Source organism: Notolepis coatsorum, assembly GCF_963971535.1.
Source record: "Notolepis coatsorum genome assembly, chromosome: 12".
Taxonomy (NCBI): Eukaryota; Metazoa; Chordata; class Actinopteri; order Aulopiformes; family Paralepididae; genus Notolepis; species Notolepis coatsorum.
The window spans coordinates 8,855,077-8,869,867 of record NC_140176.1 but is presented as its reverse complement, the minus strand read 5'-3'; positions in this window follow the sequence as shown (position 1 = coordinate 8,869,867).

Here is a 14,791-nt window from a genome sequence, read left to right as displayed (position 1 = left end):
AATTCTGAACACGGATCGCTGTCGGCCGACTACCAGACTACTTCCGCGAAGAGAGCTCTAGTCAGACTTCCTCATAGAAGCGGAGGCGGGCCTGGGGGTCTCGTATGTCAGCCTGTAACACGCGCTAGGAGAGAGGACGCGGAAGATAGGTGGAAATGTGGTTCATTTGTGTTGAGCGCTGCCCCCCCCACCCACCCGAGCAGAGTGGTGAAGTTGCAGCCACATTCGCCGGCATGATCACCGCCACCTGGCTGCTTATGTGCCGGCAAAGTTAGCTGTAGAGTAAGTGCGCCACCGTGTGTTCGACATCGTGAACAGCACATTTTAAAATTTGTCCTGGGATTGCATTAGACATTAGACATAGCATTTGGTAATTCTATCTAGAATTGAACGAATGAGAGCAGATTAAAAATGCCTTTTAACATGGGAGCGGTGCAGATGAAAACTGATGCCAGGCCCATGGTGGGTACCCTATGCTAATAACTTTTGTTTTAGAGCGTTTCAAATCATAAGCTTTTGACATAATAAAAATATATGTAAAATTAAGATATTTTCCCAATTTCATGAAATAATAATAAATACAGACACCGCTGTGATCACACACACACAAAAATTCTAAAAAGTAGAAAACGGTACCAAGAAGTGACAAGGATTTGATGACGTCACATCAGGTGCAGGGCAGCAGGGGGCTCTGAGAGTCACAGGCAGGTAGTGGCAGGAAGCAGCTACTACTAGCCGAGGAGCTAGTCTCTGTTTCAGCTAACACTATTGCTCTGTGATCATAGCCATTCATCTCTAAAGCTAACCACTATTTGTAAAAGCCACAACCACGTTACCATATTTGTAATAATGTAAATCATTGTGTCGTTGTACATATTGTGTGTATATAATGTTAGTAGCTAAGTTAGCTAGCTTGGTACACAGCATTCTCGAAACTCTTAACATGGCCCGATTTAAAATGGTTCTCTCCTCTTTGTATACCTTTGTCCTCACAAGTATTCTGCCAGGGAACTTATGGACACGACAATAGTAGTAGTTATAATGTGTTTGAGCTTGTAACGTTAGTTAGCTAATAGCTATCGTGGTAGCCCCTTTCGTGACTGTGATGCACCGAGTGCTATCCGAGGGGGCTACTATCGTATCAACATGCCGTGACGTGTAGCTTGCTAGCCGGCATGATGCGTGTGCAGTGCTTTGCCCCACAGGTCTGAGAAGAGGACCGGCACATTTTACTCGTTCCCGAAACTCTTTTACATGCACAACAGTAGACATAATGCTAACGTTAACGGGGTAACGTTAGCCAGAGCCATATAGCCAGCTTGATACTATGACCCGGGGATAAGGCGACAGCCCACAGACCAGTAGCGCTGCTGTACTGAACAACAGGCTGCCTAGTGGTACATGTAGTTCTTTTTTTACGACATTAAAAACCTTATAACTACCTTGTTTCAACCAGTTGTAGCTGGTCCATCAAAGTCTCCGACGATTAAACCCATTTGCGTTACTGTAAACATTTTGAATTTCCTAAGGGTAGACTTGATTATTAGTCAATTAGATAGAAATGTTGAACCTTTTTTGACATTTCAGGAGTAATGTTTAAAATTGTAAATGGTAGGTAAATAATGCCATGTGATCTAAATATGTATAATAAATACTCAATCTCACCTATTTTCTCTTCCAGTAACGCTCCATTTCCTAAGGATTTGGAATAAACATTATTCAAATGTTATAGATAGATAGATAGATACTTTATTCATCCCCTAGGGGAAATTCTCATAGCTCACACAATAGACATACAGACAATGACAGTTGACAATAAAAACAGGTGTATAAAACAGGTGTATAAAAACAGGTGTATAAAAGCAGGTGTATAAAAACAGGTGTATAAAACAGGTGTATAAAAGCAGGTGTATAAAACAGGTGTATTAAAACAGGTGTATAAAAACATGTGTATAAAAACAGGTGTATAAAAGCAGGTGTATAAAAGCAGGTGTATAAAACGGGTGTATTAAAACAGGTGTATAAAAACATGTGTATAAAAACAGGTGTATAAAAGCAGGTGTATAAAAGCAGGTGTATAAAACAGGTGTATAAAAACAGGTGTATAAAAGCAGGTGTATAAAAACAGGTGTGGGGAACAGGAAACAAACCACCAACAGCCACAGGTCAAAGGTCAAGGTCCCCCGCACTAGACTGAGCTGTGGAACAGTCTGATGGCTGTGGGGACAAAGGACCGCCTGTGCCGCTCAGTCCGCGAGCGCAGGGAGATGAGCCGTCCGCTGCGACTGCTGCTCTGCCCCACCAGGGTGCGGTGGTGGAGAGGGTGGTTGGCATTGTCCATGATGGCCAGCAGCTTGCTCTGCGTGCGACTCTCCACCACGGTCCCCAGTGGGTCCAGTCTCCTCCCCACCACTGAGCCAGCCTTCTGGACCAGCTTATCCAGCCGCCTGGCATCCCGTGGCCGTGGTATTGCCATTTGCCACCCCAGCAGACAGCGGCATAGGCACACTTGCCACCACTGCCTGATGAAACATATATAACATTTCCCCACACACATTAAAATACCTGAGACTCCTATAAAGCGCTTCCGCGTTTGCAGACCAGGCCAGCTTGTCGTCCAGGTGCACACCTAAGTACTTATATGTCTGCACCGTCGCAATGGTGTTTCCCCGGATGCTGACTGGTTGCAGAGGTGGTTTCGACCTGCGGAAGTCCAGTACCATCTCCTTGGTCTTGGTTGCGTTCAGGAGAAGGCCGTTCTGTTCGCTCCAGTCGCTGAAGGCTCCCACCAGGTCCCTGTACTCTCCCTCCTGTCCCTTCCTCACACACGCCACAATCGCTGTGTCATCCGAATATTTCTGGACGTGGCAGGACTCCGTGTTGTAAGTGAAGTGTGCCGTGTAGAGGGTGAACAGGTACGGAGCAAGAACAGTCCCCTGTGGAGCCCCAGTTCTGCTGACCACCGTCTCCGAGACACAGTTGCCCATTCTGACAAACTGTGGTCAGTCTGACAGGTAGTCCGTTATCCAGGCCTTGTAGGGGTCCGCCCCCCTCCTTCCTAGCTTCTCCCTGAGTAGCAGAGGCTGTACGGTGTTAAAAGCACTAGAAAAAAAAAAGAAGTTATAGTACAATACCATAATAAGGACATTACATTTATCTGGAATCATACTTAAGGAAAGATGCATTTACAGACAATGACACAGACAATACATTAATAACTTATTATTATTATCTTAGTATACTTATTATATTATATTTGTATACTGTACAAATAAGTCATCATACTGGTTTCTGTGGTATTTCTAATTAACATGGCTGCAAGTGTAATTTTAACAAATGACATTAATGATATGCTATAACTGTATAGTACTGTACAAATAAATAACTATTTAAATTTGTATACGATTTAAACAACTATAAATAAATAAATAATGCACAGGTTCTAGAGTGTCAGAAATATTCTAATTCAAATCTAAATCCCAGTCTACATACCATGTTCTTCTATCATTTTATTTAAATAAAAAAAATTACAAGCATTTTATTATAATGTAAATTTTTTCTCAAATGTAATAATATATGATATTTTAATTTCTACTTACCCCTTCAGAAAAGCCATGCATGTTGATGAAGTATAGCAGCAGTCCTCTGCGCCTGGTCGGGAATGCTGGTCATAGCAAAAAGGAGGTGAGTCCATGTGTCCAAGAACATAATACAAGACTCAAATTACCCCTGAAACATGAGTGCAAGGCAGCTGCATACTGGCCCTTGACTGGGGTTGGTATATTGAGGCCTATAATCTAATTAGAGACACTCAAGGTTAGATAAGCCATGAGCTATGTGCTTCCGAGAGTCAAAAGAGCTCATGCTGAACTATGAATGAATGATTTTATTTCGGTCTTCTTTTACATGTACAGTAGTAGGACATTTATAAGAAAAGAAAGAAAACTACCAAAAAGGTGTAGGCTTATAATGCCTACCCTTTTTACTGTATTAATAATAAAAAACTAAAACATAATTCAGTACATAATTTAGCAAAAACAAAAACAAAAGGTTATGAAAGTTTCATATTTTGTGTACATACAGTAATATACAAAACGTATACAACATTTTAAAGTTGTCACGATTTAATAGTTATGTTATAATAAATATAATTAGGATTATAATAAGGTTTTATATTTATGTATCACCATTCACCTTATATTTGAATAATTTCTTAAATGTATGTATCGAACTACATTTTTTTATTCGTTGTCCATAGTTTTACCCCTTTAACAGATATACATCTGCTTTTTATATTTGTCCTTGCCTTTGTGATATTGAAGACACAAGTTCCCCTGAGTTTATACTGTGGCTCTAGCTGATCCACCTTAGAAGAAAGCCTGGCAGTCTTATTGGAGGGGGCGCCTGCCGTCACTTCAGCTTGACGCTTGGAACAGCGAGGTTGAGCTGGAGTCAGCTGACCCGATGATGGGAGACCAATATTATACAGCAGGAGCTCCACCTTGGCCAAACTAGTAGCTCTCAATGCCAGAAGCATATAGCTGCAATTCATGCGTGGGTCCTCTGGGAGGCTCTCCCTCAGGTGCTCTAGACTGAGACAAGAGCTACTTCACTTACCTGCTGAATCCTCCCCACTGACTGACCTTTCAATCACTGTGGAGAACATAGCTGTGGCTCCATACGCGACTGCAAATAACCTAGGTGTAGTCCTTGATGACCGGCTGGACTTCTCTGCTCACATAGCCTCAACAACCAGAACCTGCAGATTCTTCCTGAGCAACGTGAGAAGGAGCCGCCCCTTCCTAACAAAACAAGCCACCCAACTCCTCCTGCAATCAACAGTCATGTCTTGCCTCGACTATTGCAATGCATTGCTTGCGCCATCAAGGCACTTCAACTAAAAAATACAGAACGCAGCCCACCTGATCTCCAACCTACCAAAGTCAGCCCACGTCACCCCACTGGTTTCCTGCATCATGGTTGTTTACCTGGCATTCTATCTCCGGTCTCTAAAGTTCTACACACTCAAGATCACTAAGCTTTGATTGATTGAAAACTTTATTAACAGATTGCAAAATGGGTACAATACAGTACAGCTCAATACACACAATTGTTAAGGGGATGCAGACCAGAGAAAGACTTTCGTCTAGTTTACATCAGGGTCCCCCATTTTCAATTCATCAGGACATATATGACATACATGACATACAGATAGACAGTACTGCTACATCTATACATTTATGACATACCAGATTTGCAAATACAGTACTGTTTGTGATACAAAAAGAGTCCAGAAAAGGGAGTATATACATTTGACGTAAAAAACTGTACATTGGAGGGGGTTGGGTGGGGGGGGGGGGGGTTGGGTAGGAGGGGTTGGGGGGGGGGAAACACTGTACAAGCAAAACTGTACATTGGAATATTGACGACCATACTAGGTAATTTACTGTACATTGGAGGGGGTTGGGGGGGGAACACTGTACAAACAAGCAAAACTGTACATTGGAATATTGACAACCATACTAGGTAATTTACTGTACATTGGAGGGGGTTGGGTTAGGACATTTACAGGGGCCAGTTTTGAATTGCAGTCTCCCGTAGGTGTTCTTTGAGAGTGGTTTTGAAAGTGGGTAGTGATTCACATTCCTTTACAGCTTTAGGTAGGGCGTTCCACATTGATGTGGCATAATTGCGAAACGTGTTTAGTCCCTTGTTTGAGCCGAATCTGGGTTTAACATGATTTGTGGAGCTCCCTCTGGTGTTGTGATCGTGGTATTCACTGACCTTTGGGAAGTATTTTGACATGTACATGGGTACCTTGGTCGTGTAGTGTATCTTGTAGACCAGGCCCATTGCAAGTTGCTGTACTCTGTCGTCTACTCTAAGCCATCCTAGTTTGTCAAAGTGGGCAGGGGTGAGGTGGGTTCTAGGAGTAAGGTCAAGCAGTAGTCTGACCAGTTTGTTTTGAGATGTTTGTAATTTTGTTTTTAGCGCCGTCGGTCTTGCTGAGTTTGTTATTTGAACCGAAGAGAATGGACTCTGTTTTGCCCATGTGTAATGACAGTTTGTTATCAGCGAGCCATATGCAGATTTTGCCTAGTTCCGAGCTGAGGGTTTTTTCAACCTGTAACTTGTTCTTGTCAGAGACAAGCAGGGCTGAGTCGTCCACAAACAGGAACAAGTTGCAGTCACAAGCTGACGACATGTCATTTGCATAAATTAGGAACAGTAGCGGTCCTAGTATGCTTCCTTGTGGAACACCACTGCATCTTCCTGCCACCTGAGACAAATCAGGCTATTCTCTGTCCTGGCTCCACAATGTTGGAACAATGCACCATTCAGGACAGCTGAAACCTGCCCAGTTTCCTGCCGTCAACTAAAAGCCCACTTTTTCAATCAATATCTGAATAAATTTATAAATAAAAAAATTATTATGTACTACTGTATGCTACTATGTCAATACTACTATCTACTATGCCTATACTACTACCTACTATACTACTATGCACTTGGAGTGCTGCACTCAAGTCTGACACTGCTACCACTAGTTTACTCGTAGCTGCCAGAGGTGTATTCCTCCTGTTGACTTGTTGTACACAATTTGTAATAGTGTCTACACACTATACAACTTTTAAATTGGCTGAGAAAGCAAGGTTTCTCTTTTTCTCTGAGCTGGCATTCTTCCCTTGTCTGGGTCTCATTTTTCCCATGGGCTGTATAGTAGGCTACTTCCCAGATCTTCGCCCATCCCCTTTTTAAAACCTCTTAACCTGCATCCCCAAAAGTGGCCATTTTATTTTTATTTTTTTTGAGGACTGCATACTTTTTTTGAAAACCAAAATACTATACTTTATACTTATAGCATGTATGCATGAGCCTTGTCTCTTTTGAACGATGACATTCTGAAGTTTATGATACAATAAAGATAATTAAGTAACATAGGTCTGAACTTGAGTTGTAGAAAAACTTGTTACTCATGTATTTCTGTAGTAGTTGCAATATCAGAAGTAGTGTATCCAAAAAAATTGGTATGGCTGAGAAAAACACCCTGGGTCCATAGCCTGAAGTCTTTTATTTTTTTTATTTTTATTTTTTATCCTCTTTTTCTCCGCCTGATTTTCTATGCTTTTCTCCCCATCCCAATTTAGTCGTTATGCCAATTCCCCCCCGCCCATACCTGGTCGTTGTGCACATGCTCCCCCTACTGGTCGGTACAAGGGAACCCTGAAGTCTACCACATACTTCCTCCGACACATGCAGAGACAGCCAGCGGCTCTCTTTTCACCTGACAGCGCGGACTCTCATTGGTGAAGTGTAACGCGTGGGAGGACACGCTGCCTTCACCACTTCCTGCCTTTCGCTGAGCAGGTGCCCAGACCTGACCTGTAGCCGTCGCTGTCCACAACGCCAGATTACCACCCACGACTTCCCTCCCGCTAACTCAGCCAAACGAGTTAGTATGACGATCGGCCCAAGCCGCAGGCAATGCTGACTCCGGGAGTCAAGACCGCAGCCTCTTGCATTGGTGACGAGCGCAATCTCCGCTACGCCACCCGACCGCCCCTAGCCTGAAGTCTTTTGTAGTATTTGTCCATATTTCATAAAAAATCTTGGTAAAAAGTGAGAGAGCTCAGAAAATTATTTTCTCATAGACTTCAATGCATTCGACAGAGAATTCTCTTCCTGGTTTGGCTCGTGACTTTTCACCTAGATCCCTGATTAGCTAATTCCCACGTGGGGTACTAATTCGTTACAACCCTCTCCAATCATTTTCGAGATCGCCAAATGATTGACAGAGGTAGAGGCTCGGACGTCAGTAGGGGTGTTTGAAAAAATAGAAAGTCGGCTGTGTGCTTCCGCGCACGCCGAACATATCGGCATGTAACTCGAGAACCGCTGAACGGATTTTTTATTTTATTTGTATCCACGTTTTCTCCTTATTTTTCCATTTTTCTCCCATCCCAATTTCGTATCGCCAATTCTCCCCTTCAATTCTCCCCTCCCCTGTCTTGAACGTTGCTAGACTATGCCTCCCACTGGTCGGCTGTAGTGAGGATAGAAGCCTTGCATCACGTGTCCCCTCCGGTACACGAGGAGGCAGCCTGTCGCATCTTTTCACCGCAGCAGCTCGAACTCTCAGTGGCGAGGAGTAACGCGTGGGAGGCTCACGCTGCCCCCGATACTTCCTGTCTCTGCTGTACAGGCGTCACCCAACCGACCTGTAGGAGTCGCTGTCCACAACGTCCAATCCCCCACCCATCGACTTTCCACCCGCTACCTCTGCCAATTGAGATAGTATGACGACTGGACCAAACCGCAGGCAACGCTGACTCGGGGAGTCGAGACTGGAGTCTCTTGCATTGGTGACGAGCGCAATCTCCGCTACGCCACCCAGTCGCCCATCGCTCAGGCACGTTGGAACTTTAAATCGGCAAGGGGTGCTGCCTTTGAGATTTTCATTTTTTTCAGAACGCCGTGAGGGGAAATTTTTTTGTGCATACATTCCCTAAATAAAATATAGGCTTCAGAAAACGAATTTCCCGCAAACCAACACACATTTCAAAACATGAGTGCGCATAAGAGATAAGACAGTCTCTCTCTCTCTCTTTCTCTCTCTCACGTCACAAACATACTCGCGTCTCGCGCACACACACACAAATTAAACAGTATGAAATAGCCAGAGGCTGGGCTTAAATTCATTAACAAGTGAAAGTATTATTAATAATAACAAGGGCCAAGGGGCTTAAATTAAACAGTATGAAATAGCCCGAGGCTGGGCTTAAATTCATTAACAAGTGAAAGTATTATTAATAATAACAACAAGGGCCAAGGGGCTTGAATTAAACAGTATGAAATAGCCAGAGGCTGGGATTAAATTCATTAACAAGTGAAAGTATTACTAATAATAACAAGGGCCAAGGGGCTTAAATTAAACAGTATATGACTTACCCATTAGAAGAGTTGGAGGCGGCAAGTCGTGGCACTGAATCTCCTCAGGACGGTGTCCTTCCACTCCGTGAGGTCTTTCTCAAACGCCAGCTGAACCAATTGGGCCTTTCGTCTGTGGAGCATTGTCCGTCTGTGGTCCGGAAAAACTTTCCGTAGCGTTGAGAACGAGTTCTCGCACATTGCGGTGGACGCGCCGAAGGTTAATGCATGCTTGCCTTGAACGCAATCAATACACTGGGCATTCCCACAACGAGATTTGTGGTAGTGTGACAAAATTTACTTTGTGGTCCAGATCCCCTCCTCGATTGGCTGCGATTCCTTTTCCGTCTTGAAAAACTCTTTTGCTACTTCAAACTCTGCCTCAATTATAGGTGATCGTGACGGGTCCATGATATGCTTCACAGCTGTAGCATCTACCACGTTAGCTTCTGCTGTAACAGATGCACCTGCAGCTGCAGCACCGGGCGCTTCTTGGCAGACTTCAACGTTAGATGTTGGAGGACCGTCACCAGGAGGAGGCATTGGAGGAGGCCATGAAGAAGCCTTAGGTGCCCCTGCCCCCACCATGCAACCATTTTCGTATATCCATTTTATGTCCGTTTCCAAGTGTTATATTTTACTGACTCTATTGTACTTTTCGTGCTCACTCAAGTCACGCCCTACCCATCAACTCAACGTGACCAATAACAAATTCAAACACACACCAATCAGCGTGCGATCAAACATACACTTCTTTTAAGACTTTTTTTTGTTTAATTTCGTTTAATAGGCTAAATAGCCTATTTATAAAGGAAAACATCTGTCTTTTACTATAATAAAAAAAATGAAATGTTTTAAATTATTAATTTTTTTTATAATAATTGCCCATGACGTTTGGATGGGCACAGTGCGCCATCTGGGGGGGCATGGACCGCGAATGCCCCCCCCATTGCGCCGACACTGGTGTACAGTAGTGTAATGAATGAATGAAAACTTTATTTAACAGATTGGAGAATGGCTACAATACAGTACAGCTCAATACACACAATATTAAAATGGTGAAGTGCTTTGAGCAGGATAAACTTATATACAGTATTACAGTTACAGTTATACAGTTACAGTATATAATATATATATAATATACAAATATATAAATACTGTCATAAAATAATATACATGAAATATATTATTATTTATATTATTATTATTATTATAATAACAATATACATGAAATAATAATTTCATGTATGCACGAGGAGATGATAATCTAGCGTTGATTTCAGGATGATTAGATAATCAGCCGAAAAATTACAACGTGATGAGTGGATTACACTAAAAGGCCTTTTTCTCGTCTTTCCCTGGAATTACTCAGAATCACCCAAACCATACCCACATTCAAAACGGTATAAAACGGAAATGTACGGATGAAAAAACAATCTGTTTTTTGCATGTTGACCAGAAGCAACTCACTGACAGCGTCGTCGGTGTTATTAGATCCATAGCTATAATATAAAATATAGTTTTAGGACTCGCAAGTTTGACATTCTGAAACTATATCCATTGAATAAAGACCTGGCGCTGAAGGGGGATCAGCGCCCCCTGCTGCTGGCGCTCAATGTTTTAATATAATGTTAATTTGTTAATTTGATTATGTCTGTTCCCATCTTGTATTGTAAAATAATTGTTGCAAAAAAAGACTTCCGGTAATGGCCAGATACAGAGAACAGATGTTGAACAGATATAGATATAGACGTCTCTGCACACCCCTAAATAAAAGGCAGCAGTGGATGAAACTTTCCACATAGGCTGACAGCAGCTCAGGGGTGTGACTCCTGGAATATTATTCACCTGGTCATATTATTGAACTGCTGCGGTCAGGCAAGCGATACCGGAGTCTCATGGCAAGCACAGAAAGACTCAGAAGAAGCTTCTATCCCCAGGCCATCAGGATGCTCAACGAACAATAACACTATGCAACAACCATCAAATGCACTCACAGCACACACATCCACACGCACACACTCACTTTAAACAATCAACCCACTGCAGCACCCACTCTACACACTTTAGAACACCTAGACACACTTTATATTTATTGGCAAAGAATTTGCACTACAACCCATACCTCAGGACACCTTACTGTAAATTGTACCTAAATTGTACCTCATCCCATTTCTGCTCTGCACTATATAGTATATTGTATATTAGTATATTGCATAGTATATTGTATGGTAACTCAGTTACTGCTATCCTGCATTGAACATTGTACATATGTACATACTGAACACTTGTGTCTACGTACGTGACTTCTATTTTTTACTTTTACTTGCTATACTTATTTTATTTCATACTTATCTTTTGTCTAGCACAGTCTCTGGAGCGTAACAGAAAGAAGCATTTTGTATAAAAGTATTCTGTACTTCTGTATGACAACTATTAAAGAAACTTGAAACTTATTCACCTGGTCATATTATTTACCTGGTCATATTATTCACCTGGTCATATACTTATGGGAAGTGTCAATGAACGTCCAAGTTTTAAAGGTTTATTCCACCCAAATAGTTTTAAAGGTGTATTCCACCCAAATAGTTTTAAAGGTTTATTCCACCCAAATAGCTTTAAAGGTTTATTCCACCCAAATAGCTTTAAAGGTTTATTCCACCCAAATAGTTTTAAAGGTTCATACCACCCAACAGTGTGTTAGTGTGTAATAGTGTAATATGGTGTAATAGTCCAATAGTGCCATAGTGTACTAGTGTGCTAGCTAGTGTAATAGTGCAATAGTGAAATATTGTGTAATAGTGTGTAAAGTGTAATAGTGTACGAGTGTGTAATAGTGCAATAGTGTAAGTGTACTGATGTGTAATAGTGTACTATGCTAGTATAAGTGTAGTGTAGCTATGATAACAACTTCAAAGGTTTCCTAAATGAAAATAATATATATGTGAGAGGCCTTAGTATCTCCATATTCACCTTCAGAGATGACCAGAGGTGCTGTTTATATCACCTGGCACAGTCAGTCTGTCAAGAGACAAAAGGGTAAAGAGGAGAAAGGGTTGTGAATTTATGTCTGCAATAAAAGTGCAAGACAGCTGAGAATGGAACTCCTAACATAGAGTGGTATGTTGTTCCACCCTGGAAGCTTAACAATCAACCTCAAGGTTGGAGCCGTATTCTGAACATGAGGTGAGGAGTTGTGAAAGTTGAGAGGGTAAGATTATTGACAAGGGTGTCTCAAAGGCCAGCAAGGGGGTCGCTCTTTCTCAAGTGTATAGGGCCATAATATCACTCTGCAGACACTTAACACTTCGGTAGCACCATTATGCACTAACATGACTATTGACAGCTATCTTGACCTTTGGTTGTTGGAAGTCTTCCCTCTTCCCTTTCTTCCCATCTTCATTTCCTTACTCTAAGAAAGCTAAGGGTGTCCTGTTCACATGTTTAGTATGGGCTGATAAGAACATTTCTATTAATCCCTGCACAACAACAGCTACACAGTGACAGGGATATAATAATACATTTGATTTAAAAGTGCCTTTCTCAAACTTTCTTTTTACACCGTACGCACAGTGTATTTATTTTTTATTTTTAAGTAGAGCAAGAAATAAAAACAACAACAGCAGGATATAGGTACATACTGCAGTAATTAACAAAATACAAATAATAATAATAATAATAATAATAATAATAATAATAATAATAATAAAGAAACAAAAAATAAACAGTCAAGATATCACATGAAAGAGGCGAGCAATTAACGGCAATACAGAGATATACATATTCAAGAATAAAATTTACTCAAATGTATATATATATATATCGTTTAATGTGTATTCACTATAGACATAATGTGAAACCTCTTTTTTAACAATATAATAATAGATTTACTGTATGGTGAGATAGAATAATTAAAATACATATATTTTGAATGCACTTTAAGCGCTACGGTCTTACTTATAGAGTTATATTGAGGGGATCATGTGTTCCAATGCTATCCAGTTCTATTAACTTATGTATGCAGAGACCAGCAGCTGCAACAGTTCTTTGGCAAATCAGTGCAATTCTAAATTGTGTCAGTGGGGAGACTACAATAGCTACCGTTATTAAATTGAGATATTTGAGACAAGAAGGATGTGAAGGATTATAATACTGAAAGTCACCGGTCTTATCACATTAGAGCTCTAAGTATCAAGAAGACCACACGAGTGCCGGATGAGCCACCTATTCATGTTCAGCCCCCAATAAACCCTTCTTTGACCAAACTGTAAATCTGAAGATGCCATAATGACCCCAAAACTACTCACTGTATGTGTTTCTTCTCAGTTGTACTGGCTTTTGGTCCTTAAGTTTAACTTTGGACATTTGACAGTACATATGCCATATGAGACTAGAGGCTGCTGAGGAAAGGTAAGGGAGCAATACAAATGTTGCTGCCCTGAGCACGATGTACTGTATCTCTCATGAGCTCCAAATAAGGAGATGCAATGCTGGATGATGCCCACAATTTTGCCAGCGTCCGACCCCTCCTCTGTCCTATTCTTACAACAGATCCCATAAGTCTAAGTGTCCACACCTCTTGCCCATCATGCTATGCAGATCAGGCTTTCAAATAAAAAGAATAATCTCATGTCATGAGTCCATGTATGGCTCAGCAGAACACTATATAATAAAGAGGGGTGTAGAGGGAGAAGACAACATCAGACGAGGAGACACCAGACGAGCGGACGCCAGGCAGCCTGAAGGTAAGAGCATCCGGCAAGCAGACGAGAAGGCACGAGCACAGAGAAACAGTCAGTAGAGTATATTTTGCATTAGTAGTAGCGGATATAATAGAATAATATAGTTACAAGCAGCGACTCACACAGGATCCAACCACATTTTTGCAAAATTGAGAATAATTGATCTAGGTGGAAATGGTCATGGGCTAAGTCAGGAGATGCAACTGGATTCAGAGAACGCATGGGAATCAGGATTTTGAATGTGTGATGCATAGTTGGGAAGTTATAGACCAAAATGTAAAATGGGGCGCAGCAGTGGCACCACCTGTCCGATCGGTGTAGTTTTGATTGACAGCTATCTTGACCTTTGGTTGTTTAAAACGTTTAAACCTTATTAAGTCTTCCCTCCCTCCCTTTATTAAATAATGGCTTGGAAAACATACTGTAGGTTAGAATTTTGATGGCATAATGCAGCCCGTAGTACATAGAAAGTGACTGGATAAAAAAAAAAAAACTATTAACAATCAGCAAGCATGTAGAGATTTAGGGACCAACTTTGTCCCACTCGGTATGGGAACAGAATTGGGGTCCTGCCTAGAGAGTTTGGTTGGTCTACATGCTTAACACAGACCATTAAGGTTTCAAAATAATTGCACACATAATTATGGTTCAACAGTGTTACGAAACATATCCTGTGAGTTTTGTAATGACTGGACAAACTGTCATTGATTTATGACCAAATTTGTGCCAGGCCCATGCACATGTTTGTAACTGGTGCAACTTGGACAACTTCAAAAAAAAATTACACACGTGCAACAGTATTATGAAACAATCATCCTGTGAGTTTTGTAATCATTAGAACATTTATTTCTAGTCCGATATGTAATGCAATGGCCATTTATTTACATCTGTAATGCCCCCTAGTGGTCATTGGCAAGGCAAATCTGGAGAATATAGTGGATGTGGTTAACAAGTTTGCTGAGATTCCGACAATGAATTTATGAGAAAGAGAGTTTTTTTTTTTTTTTTAAAGGATGGCGTAGAAAACATATAGGTCGGAGAACTTTGCCGCCTGTAGTACGTAGAAAGTGATGGCTTGTTTCTAATAATTATTGACAATCAAAATCTAGAGAATCTTGAGT